The sequence below is a fragment of the Lepidothrix coronata genome, unplaced genomic scaffold, assembly GCF_001604755.1.
Source record: "Lepidothrix coronata isolate B3197 unplaced genomic scaffold, Lepidothrix_coronata-1.0 Scaffold31, whole genome shotgun sequence".
In the NCBI taxonomy this organism is placed as follows: Eukaryota; Metazoa; Chordata; class Aves; order Passeriformes; family Pipridae; genus Lepidothrix; species Lepidothrix coronata.
This window is the reverse complement of record NW_016690211.1, coordinates 3,410,912-3,422,975: the sequence shown is the minus strand read 5'-3', so window position 1 is coordinate 3,422,975 and position 12,064 is coordinate 3,410,912.

Sequence of the window (12,064 nt, the reverse complement as noted above, 5' to 3'; positions counted from 1 at the left end):
CAGAAAGGGTATCGTGTGGCTAAGTGCACTTTTTTTATGCCAGGAGGTACAAGGAAAACAACAGGTCATATCAGATGTCCAGGTTCACTTTTGTTTACTTTAAATATGAGCCCTAACAACCTCAGCTTGGTTTCAAGTTAACCTCATACAGGCACTTCAACTGCTGGGCTGTATATTCAGCAATTACAAAGCAGAGGCTATGAGCTAAAGCTATTTACCACAATAAATACTAATACTGTTATTCACACCAGCAGTACAGAATTGACACTATTCAATATAGCTTGAATCCAAAATAAAGACACCTAAAGTAATCTTGTGAACATAAGCAAGTATCATGAAATGCAAAAGATTCATTCTCCTTTCATTCACATACCCTTTCCACAAGGGTCTGGTTTCATTAGAAACTTCATTAGAAGTACTACTATTTTTTTTTTATTAAAAAAGATCATAACAGAATGAACAAGTGGAGATGCAATCTGAGTGACCTGCTCTAGCAGACCCTGTCCTGAGCAGGTGAACTGGACTTGCTGACCTCCAGACATCTCTTCCAACCTCAGCTATTCTGTGATCCTGTAGCACCATTGCAAACAAATATATTAGTGTACATCTAACTATTGCCAGTTAAAAAAACCCCTAAGCTTTCTACCTTTAAGAATACTAACTAAATAATAAATATTTAGAAGACAGTTGAAACTCATTTGAACTGTTGAAATCTTCCAGCTATGTCAGGCAAAGGGGCTACTCAGAGACAGCACAGTTTGGAAGTTTCAAACTCCTTCTCCATTTGTAGTTCCAAGTAAAAATTTCAGACCAAGAGATCTTCCTCGTGCAGCAAGTCAATAATTATGATGATCCCAGCAGAGACAGAAAACAGGAATGGTATATTGGCCTTACAAGTTCATATTTAAAGGGTTTAGGGTCTACATATTCAACAGGGAGTTTTAACTATCACAATTATTACAATTAGGGGTTTTCAGGGGATGGCGTAAGGGGAAAACCTGACTTACACATTTTGGGGTTTTCACAGAGATGACATCAAGGGAAAATCCAAGTTACACTTCTTGGGGTCTTAGGAATTACCTAACCGGGAAAAACCTATTTATCTTTAGGGATTTCCGTGGGGGAAAGACATTCAAATTTACAGATGACACAGGGTACAGAGAGCAACAATAGGACATGTAATAACATCATGCAAAGAGTATCTTCACATCCTGCTGGAGAAGGCAGGAAAATTTCACAGAGATGAGGTCAATGAAGAGGATTTTTCCCAACTACTGTTACTCGAGGTTTCTGTTTAAACTTAGCAGTTCCTTTTTCTGATGTCCAAATTTTAGAATCCAACATCTCCGGACTTGCTACGACCTCACAAAGGTCACCAGAAAATTTTATTTTTCCCATTTGTATCAAGCCTTATAGCTGTAAAGGCTTGGAAATAAGATTTTATTTCATACTTTTTGCACCTTGCACAGCATTAAGATGGAGGCCTTTTAGGCCAAAAGTGTCTCTTTGCATACATAGAAATAGCATTGAAAGCTTTTATTGCTAAAAATAGGGTAAGACCAAACACCATTATTTAGGCTGAACAAAGTAGAACCTCTTTACTTGCATCAATCCTTTCTTCCCCAAAAAATTAATAATGCCTGTTGTTTAGGCCACATATTTCTTTACAAGATGGGTAAAACTCACATCACATACTTAAATGCTTCAGGACCTAGAGGTAGAGTTTTTCCCACAGTGTATGGAGCCGCTTAGGTAATCTTTAGAATCTTCAGAGTCCACACAGTTTTGCCAACTGCTCTCTCTGACTCGCACAGAATTTGTGTAGTCTTGAAGGAATAAGAAAATTGCAAGTTCTCCTATATCTGTTTCGTAATAAAAATCAATGGCATTTTGTGATCTGAGACTTAATGATGTTCAAGACTGCCCTCAAGGAAGTTATACACATGCAGCTTGGTCTGACAAGCTCTGTAGGATTCCACAAGCCCATTTTCTTCTGAACGCTGTATTCATGTAGTAGGAAAATCATCTCAGCTCCAAAAAATCCCTCTTCATTCTCCTTTTTTTTGAAAGAAGAATGAATTTATGATGGATTTATTTTAAAGGAAGAATTTGAACAGGCTACATCCACCTTTAGGCTTTTTCTTATGTATCCCAGAAGCTTCCATAGAGTATAGGTGATTCATGCAAATATAAGTAGTCAATGAATAAAGCTAAAAATGAGTGCAACAATGTTGAAGTGATAGTTATTAATATGAGCATAATCCTAACAAATATCAGAACTGAGGTATTTATGGCTGATATGCTTCCAACGTGTGGTCAAAACTCTTGGTTATCTTGAGCAGACCAGACCAGCTTTCAGGAAGACATGAGAGACCAACACAAAAGAAATGCAGATTGTAACTCTGAATTTAATTTGCATGTTGATTTACTGTGATTGCATGAAGATAGGAGCTGTCTGATTATGGGACACACAGGCGGTCAATTGCAGTTACTTCATGGGCAACTGTCTGATAATTGCAGTATTATGTGAAGAAATTAGACGCATAATTGCCTTTACATTTTTTCTTAACTTCTCTCAAGCTGAAGTCTGTTCCTGTTATGTACTGTTAGACAAAGAGCTAAAAACCAAGCATTGTAATGAAGTGTAACAAAGGTTGCTTCTTTATATTCCAAGTGTACCACTTCAGGATGCTTCTGTGGTTTTGCCAAATACCTTTTGCGGGTATGTTTTAGAAGCTCAAAAGGTCATAATATTTGCAGTTGTAGAAGGTCGATAAAAGAAATTTATGCCCCTGGTTGTCAGCTGTATCTAATTCTCCATGGTTCTCTTCCTACACTCACCTCAGAAACTCTTGACAAAGGAGTACTGACATTTTGCCTCTGATCCACATACCTGCCAATGGCATGAGATAAACCCCAAAAACTCAGTTTTCTTGACAGACTCTTGACTACTTGACAAACCATAAAATTAAAAAGTATCGTTGTGCATTCTTGGTAATTATCCATAAATATTGACAATATAATCAGGATTTTTGTGGTAAACCAATCTGGTTTACTTCAGAAAGAACCCAAGAAAATGACCCTAGAACATGCCTACTCAACATCAGACAGTAGATATTTCATAATAGCCTAAGTCCTTCACTTAGGCTAGAGAATTGGTTTTGGTCCAATGGGACCAAAAGCAATGCACATGCTGGCAGGTATTCTCTTAGTAGCAGTGCTGCAAGGTACTCACAGCAATTGCAGCTGCCAGATCTCTGCTGAGACACCTGAACTTCAGAAACAGCTCAGGTATGACACTTCAGGTCAGAGAATCCCTGCTGTGGCTGTCTTGTGTCTGCTTCTCTGAATGCTTTGTTCTTATGATTTAAGAAACAATGCTCTAATTTCAGAGCAAGGAAGGCTGTCAGAGCTGCACTCTCCAGCTACTGAAGTGAGATAGGAAGAAAACAACATTTGAATTTATTTGGAGTGAATTGTTTAGAAGAGCTGATGCACCAGTTGCTGTAGGGCAAAATCAGTGAATACCAGAACATATTATGAAATAACCTAAACAAGGCAAGACTATTATGTTTCAGATGTGAATGGGTACACTCAAATGAAGGTTAGGGAATGATGTCACCTTTCATGTACACTTTATCTTAGACACATGGGCTTTGCCTCAAGATAAGCAATTGAAACTCAGTGAGTCTGAGAACTATAGGAAAGAACGTTTGACAAGCTCTCTCAGAATTTCAGTATTCATCAGGAACACGTCATACATCCTAAAGCTGCACTTTAATCTGCAGATTAAATAATAAATAAATAATAAATAAAATTCCTTACCTATTGTCCTCTGAGGTGCTGATTAATTTTTTTATTTTTTTTTCAATTCTGTACATATGCATAGCACAGTATTTATAGATTCTTGAAAAGATGAAGGTTTTTTAGTGGTAAAAAGACTAATTATCACTCAATAGTCTGCAAGTTTTATAGGAAGCCACCCGTACTCACACAGTTCTTGAATTACTGTTTTCAGAAGTATTTACAGAACATAATAGTAAAGTATATTTAATACTTGTTTATACCTGTTTGCATTTTTTGTATGAAAGAACAGCTTAAGCCTTCATAATCATACTGCTGTGGCACATTCTAAGCCTTGCAAATTAGCCATTTAGCTCAAGTGAATTACAGCATTAATCTGTAATTAATTACATTAAGCTGTAAATAATTATATTAATATGTAATTCATATATTAAGCCAGTATGAAACTGCTACAACTGGAAGATCTAGGTAAACCTGGTAGGGTTGCAGTCCTAGGAGTAACTTCACACCTTTAACAAGGCTTCACATCTTGATGTGACAGGAGCATTGCTCGGGCGGGACATGCCAAACAGCCTGCAGATTGCAAGTAGTACTTTGCAGGGTAACATCCCAGATGTCTGCTGCGTCTCTAACTCACTCTTCTGTGAAGTTAGAATGTTGGAAGGGACCTGTAAAGGCCATCTAGTCCAACCCTCCAACCCCTCCTCGTAAACAGCAGAGACATCTTCAACTAGTCCAGATTGTTTTTCATGCTAAGTGAATAGTTTGTTGCATTGAAGAAGGAAAAATATATTTATGATGGGGGAAAAAAAAGCTGATGGCATATTAAATCACAGTTATAAGAAAATACAGTTCTGCAATAGCCTATGATATATGATATTGATGTAGACAAAAAAAGCTAGAAAGTTTTCTGAAATGCAGATGACATGCAAAAGGAAAGAAAAATGAGTAAGAATTGTTCTTACCACAGAAGGTAGCAGCACATAAAAGATCTTAACGAGACAGAAGTTCTGAGCCTGTCAAATTCTGTTTTAGTGAAACAGGAGAGGCATCCTCTGTTCTTTTTTCTGCTTCTTTTATCAGCAGAGAAAGAATCATGATAATAATTACTGCTCAAAAATCTAGCTGGTGAGGCTCAATAGTTGAAGTTATCTCTGATTTAGTTCAAAAACTTTGAAGCCGGTGCAGCAGTTATTATATAACTCCCAGGAATTTTACTTTAAGTTTTTATTATGTTTTTATATAGAAGTATATCATTAATCCACATATTAACAAATAAAATTTCAAGATATCTATCACAGCTTTCAGGTATTAAAAATGAAGGGGATTGTTTGATTTTAGAACACTTACAATTTTAATGGACTGTTTGATTTTTGACAACTTAAGGGGAGAATTTAGTCACACATATAAATATCAAAAAAATTAAAAGCAGAACAGTTAAGCATTGAAGGAATTCTATACGAAAAGAATAAAGAAAATATTTAACATGGAAAAATAGTGAGGGATCTCCCAACTTAATACATCCTTTTTACTTTGTGCCTTATGCAGCCCTTGGACACTAAAACATTGGTCATATTTGCAGTGATAATTCCCATTTACATAGAAATTACAGTGTCGCTCACAGTGTGCTATGGCTTTCTTTTTGAAGAACATGTAATAAAGCATAAAGCAAAGAGAGATCATACTGCTGGGGATACAACAGTGAAAAGTAAATTTTATAGTGCACATGCTGACTGCATTCTCTGTGATGTTGTCAGAAAAAGGACACTGCTGTCCATGGTGACTCTGTCTTCCACATACAAATAACACAGGAGCCAAAGGATATATGATGTGTTCAAAAGTAGTTGAATAAGATGAATGTAAGGGACATGCATCCAGTTTCAAATATGGAATGTTTTATATCTCTACTGTAAGCAAGTGTCAAGAGAACAGAAAACAAGATTCATGGAGCCTGTTTTACAGTACCCAGAAGTAATAATGAAGCCTACAAAATTATTAGGAAGATTTTTCACTGTGAAGGACAAAGAACATAAAAAGATAATCAGTCCCGACTTGTCATCCATCCAGGGACATATGCAATTGAAGCAAAAACCCCCAACATAAATGCATACAGTACTAACCTCCAAGAAAAATAATCATATCTTCTTAATCATTTTCCTTAAAATGAATGACAGATTCTTTCAGACTCCTTATACCAAATAGTATGCCTCTCCAGTAGCTGACAATGTACAAATTGTGTGGAGAGCCTACACCCAAGACAAAAAAGGGATGACTTTAATGACAAGTCTATAGCTGCCAGCTTTATTCACTGGGATAAATTACAGAATAAATATGCTCAAAAAATCTGAAAGGTAGATGACTACATCAGGCAGATAATGACAGATTACTAAAATAATGAATTACTTGAGTATCTGTTCTCCTACTTGTCAACAATCCCCTTAAAGGCAAGAAAATTATTCTTACATCCAAAAAACTGAACAATAATTACATTCTTTCCTGAGTTTGAGTCTCAGAGTTAAAAAAAATAAATTTTTTTTTGGCATGGGTTTTCACATGAAAAAGTTTTATTGTATTTTAAAATGATATCTGTGAATTCAAGTGAATATAGAATAAAGGTCTGAAGCAGAGAAAAGCAGGCAAAAGACTAAAGGACAAATTTAGTCTTTTTTTCAGCTTCACCCTTGGTTAAAACATTTGTTCTTCAGTTACCATAATTATGAATTTTTTATGTGCTTAACTGAAAAGTATCCAACTAACAAAGACAAGAGTTAAAAATACATTTTTGTGTATTTCTTAATTTGTATTTTCAGGTGTATCAACAAAGTCTTAAGAATTAGACAAGAACCAATTAAATCATCTAGTCATTCCCCCTACCAACCCTCTGAATAATTTCATATATTTTCAGGTCCTGAAAATACAGCATTTACATACAAATAGCAAAATATATTTTAATTAGCAAGGTTCTTTTTCCTGCACATCACTGTTCAGACAAAAGCAACTCTTTGTTGCAACAGAAGACTTCTAAGGGAAAATACACTTCAGCTAAGATGACTGCATGTTACTGGATCATGTAGTGTACTTAAACAGTGTACTGTTATGCGTTTCAGCACATAATAGGAAAAGGACACAAAGTAATTAAGATCAATGAGCACACCTGAAGCCTAGTGTGGCAGCTGAAAGGTTAAATACTGCTTTAGACATGAGGAACAATGTTCTATTGAACAGGATAAGGTAACCCTAAGTAAACTTTCTTGTTAGTTTTTCAGTTAAAGATCAGTGAGGATCCACCATTAGTTCAGCACAGTCACTCTGCTATTATTTGAACGTATCAAACTACCATTTGGTTGTAACTGTAACCTGGGAAGTTTTAGCTATTAATGAGTAATAAGATTGAGTTTGTCAATCAGGACATCAGCTGTAGGCCTTTTGCTGCAATGTGATTTTTAATGTAGAGTTATGATGTTATGATCTGTCTCTTGAACTTCAGTAGAAGTCCCAACTAGGCATTACTATCTTCCAAAGAAAAAAAAAAAGAAAATTGCTGCCAAAAAGCCAGACTATGTGGGATATGGTGGAATTTAAAGTCTTATTCCAGCCCTAAAAGTATTAAAAACTGAGTCTTTCACATGAGTTTAAAGACTTTATTTTGAGGTATTGAGGTGGTGAATAAAGGCACGAACCCTGCCGGTGACACAAACAAGTGCCAGGGCAGAACTGAGGTTTATTTCAAACATGCGCTTAAACAGGTCGCATGATCTTCCAACCAATGACAACCAAGTATTGTTTGAGCATGCGTGAGAACCCGGAAAACTACAACTCCCATGACTCCTTGCTACAAGGTATGGCTTTGTACGACAATTTGAAAGAGATGCCCAGACTATGGCTATTGTTTCTCTGTTCTCTCAAGCTGTTTTCATTTGGTGACAAGAGAACCATCATAAACCCATATTCTTGTTCTGAGTAACAAGTTCAGCAAAACTCTTACCCTTTGGGCTGCAGGATTCACCTTAAATTGTTCTGGACCACTATCCAGGTGAAGGGCTTGGCAATGGGGAAGCTCTAGTAACAGTGATGTAAATATCCAGAAAGTATTGAAGAGAACTGGAGATTTTATATCAATTTCATTGTGATGAAAGTACTGATAAAAGTATGTTAGAAAAATACTTCTATGGCATTTATCTACCTGAATATACCTTTTTCCCCATAATTTTTACATCTTTGAGCAATCATGACTTAGTGTTATGTGAAATTGCTGTAATAAGATTCAAGCAGTTTATGTATCTATCTTTTTTCTCCTACAGAGCTGTAAGTCTACCATGATTTTACTAGGTTTTGATGAGCTAGAGCTTTTTCACAATAATAGAATGGATTTACAAATAAATGGCTTAGCCTTTGAGTCAGTCTAACGCAAAGGGATAATATATTACAAATAAAGATATAAGGTGTTATGATCTACTAGCAGTTTTCCCCAAGGAATTACTAAAATCCAAAGAAGTTCTGACAAGTGTCTACTGTTTAAAGTCACAGATAGGGAAGCAAGGACTTAAACATTCCATATATGGAGTTTTCTATTAGCAACCACTTTATTTCCAGCTAATGTAATAATTGTTCCAAATTTAAAAGATTGTCTTCCTAAAACATGTTTTTACAAGCTGTCACTTAATCAAAATTCTAAATTTATTAGGTCATTTTCTAAACCCATGTAACTTTTTCCTGCTGTTCCTTTACTTGGAGGAGAAATGAGAAAATTATGGAGTAAAGTTGTTTGTGATTGGAAGCTTTGTTGAAAAGGATTAATTCCAGAAAATTAACATATACATCCCTGTTAAAACCTCATCTTCATTTGCTGTTTCATGCTGAATTGCATACCCTACAATTTCGTAGGGAAGTGGTTGAGTCTCCACTCTTGGTTATATTTAAAAGACATGTAAATATGGCATTAGGGGGATGGTTTAGTGGTGGACTTTATAGTCTTAGATTAAGGGTTGGACTTGATGATCTTAAAGGTCTTTTCCAACCTAAATAATTCTGTGATTCTATGATAAACTACATGAAGGAACAGTTGACTATTTTAATACATTAGAGAAAGTCCTGAGATTTGACAGGATCAAAGCTTGCTCTTCAGTGCAATTTGTTCCTTTATGCACAATTTGCAATTTGCACATCTTCATCCCAGAAATCTGATTTATCATACACCATTCAGGACGTTGCCACCTGTGCACATCCCACAGAATCCTCATGGAACCACAAGCATGTTGATTGTGTTCATTTTGTGCACGAACATGTACTACCAAACATATTATCATAGTGCTATCATTTATGATAGCACTTCAGTGACTCACAATCCTCATTCCTCATATAAGAAGATATAAAATGTTCCTTAGAAGTTCATTCCAAATTTTCAAGGTTCTTCATGGAGATGGTGTGTAACCAAAACAAACCATTGCCATGATGATGACATAAATTAACAACTTTATTTGCTCCGGAAATTTTTCAGCCTAAAGAATTCTTTGTGGTGCAGCAAGAGACACTTTATACAAAAAGGCAAATCAAAGCATTGTAACATATAACTGGAAGAACTGGAAAAAACCCACTAATCTCGTAGCCTATGTGGAACATGAATCTTCTTTTTCCGATTCTGATATTTAACAGATGGGCAAAATGAGGAAAAAAATAATAAGAAGAAAAAGGAAGTAGGTGAAAATAGTCCTCAGAATCTTTTGATTCAGCTGAAATAGGGAGGGGAAACTAAGGTATTTGTAGCATTTGACTGTAGTTGGAGGAATTACCACCTTGCCATTAAATTTTTCTGTGTGTTTACTGGTTTGCTAATTTCGGAGCTACTCAGTTACTACAGGAGCTGCAATTCGATTCAAAACTGAGCAGGCAGGATTCACGCTTCTCTACTCTGGCCTACCTGTAGTAGTTGGGTAATTAGCTATTTTGGGCAACCATGCAGTATTGATGTTTTTTCGGTTTTTTTTTTGTTTTGGTTTTGGTTTGGGTTTTTTTTGTTTGGTTTTTTTTTTTTTGTTTTGTTTTGTTTTGTTTTTTTTTTTTTTTTTGTTTTGGGTTTTTTTTTTTTGTTTTGGTTTTTTTTAAGTTACAAAGCAGTGATAAAGAATGCATGTTTTATTCATGATATGCTGAAGATGTGAATAAAGCTTAACTTCAGATGTTGAAATCCTGTTTGTGCAAAACAACTATATGACACTCCTGTATTTTGACTGCAAATAACTTATCTCCTGGGAATTTCACTAACATCATCAACTATGATCAATGTCTCTTGTCTTTCTTTTGATACAGGAAAATTAATTTAGTGTGTGTATACTGTGGAGAAACAGAAGGTAAGCATTCCTATGAAGCATCTGAAAAAGCCTGTCACATAAGCTTGAATGTAGTTGTCTTTTATAGAGTACTTTGTCTAGTTTTTAACAGGGATCCATGAGAATTTAGTGAAAAATATGCAAATGAAAAACTAGATTCCCTAGAGATACGCTTGGGTAAAAAATAATTGTATCCAAACTCTAACTAATGAACAAATGATTCAGTGAAATACATTCTGTATTTCCATTCACCACCATCTGTTGTTGGCAAGATACTTTGTTCCCAGCTACAAAGCTTGAGCAAGTGCATGCACACCAAATTAAGGGACTGTCATAGTTTGAAATTGGCACCCCTGAGAGGCTGAGGGGGCTCAGAGGTGATTGGGTGCCAGGACAGTGTTCCCTGGAGAGCCAACCACCACTCATGTTGTTCGCTTCTGCTCAAAATCAGATATCACAGCACTGGAAGCTGTTGGCAGTGCAGTCTTGGTTGTTTTGCTGTTGGTGTCTGCTGCGTGTAGGTGTTGAAGGCCAGGGTGTGGCTGGGCTCCCTCTCTCCCCCTCCGGGGGGAAGAGGGGAGCCCTGCGGCCTCCCCTAACGCTGCCTAGGCCAGAGTTAGAGACAGCATTGGAATGAGTGCATGTTTGTGAGGGATGCGACTCACAAACAACTGGTAAGTGGGAGAGAGAGAGGCAGGCCCTGCGGCCAGGCCCTCTTCTTCTTCCCCCCACCTTTGCAGCCAAGCTGCAGAGGAGGGCTGGTTTTTTCCCTCTCGCTGTTTAGTGAGAGTGGATGCGAGGCTCAGCACCGGAGCAGAGCCAAGTGGATGGGCCAGAGGAGGCTCTATTGCTAGGGAGAAAATCCCAAGCAAGAACTGGAGACGGACCCCCAATAGAGAGGGGCCCGGAGGATGTCTCTGCCGTGAACTAAAACTCAAGACAACTGAAAACCCGAGGAGAAATCAACATTCCAGGACACAGACGCTTGATAAGCTGAACTACACTGCAGCAGCCTACAAACCGAGGTGAGACACCGAGAGGGAGAAATCACACAGCAGCAGAAGAACAAGGACTCAAAGCTATCTTCTTGGACTTCATGAAGAGGAGAAACTGCAACAAACAACTGCTGGAACTTGGTGAGGGGGGAGTGTTCAGGAGCCCAGAACACTCCCACAGCAAAAGACTGTGTTACCTATCAGCCTTGAAAAGCTGCTCCTGGACTAAAGTTAAAGGAGGGGCTTGAAAGGACTGACTGATAGAAATGTAATATATATATAGTTTCCTTTAGTTTGTATAGTATTTATTTGTGTAAATAAATGTATATACTTCCCCCTTCCCCTACAGAAGCCTCTAGCCTGAAAGTTTCTCTTCGGTGTTAGGATAAATTGTGGGAAGGGGTGGGGGAGCCTGAAAATTGGATTTTTGGATTTCTAATGCTCAAACTGCCACAGGGACAAAAGTGAATGTTGTGAATGCTGCAAGGAGGCTGTTTTTCAGAGAAGCATGTGTATTTGCTCTTCAATGGCAAGCAGATATTTATCAGAAACAGGGGAATGAGGCATTGGTACCTAGAAAAAAAATTCCAGGACAAAGTTTCTTTTCTTTGGCATGAAATGCCCTTTCATTGAAGGGAGCAGCACATGGGCTACATGACCAAGTCTTTTCCAGTTGTTTTGTAGAGCATCTACACCTTTTTGTTGAACGCATGGGATATGTGAACAATACTTAGCTACAACAAATGGTGTTGCTGTTTCGGTAGCTAGCACCCTTCCCTTAGAGGTCCTTTCAGCATGTTAAAATGAGACTGTACTCCTACATATAATTCCATTTGGACACATGTAGAAAAAAGTCTCGACTAGAGTAATGCAATATAGAGTAGGATGCTTAGATGTGAACCTAAAAAGAGAGATAAGTTTTTTGTCAGTTTCATAGAA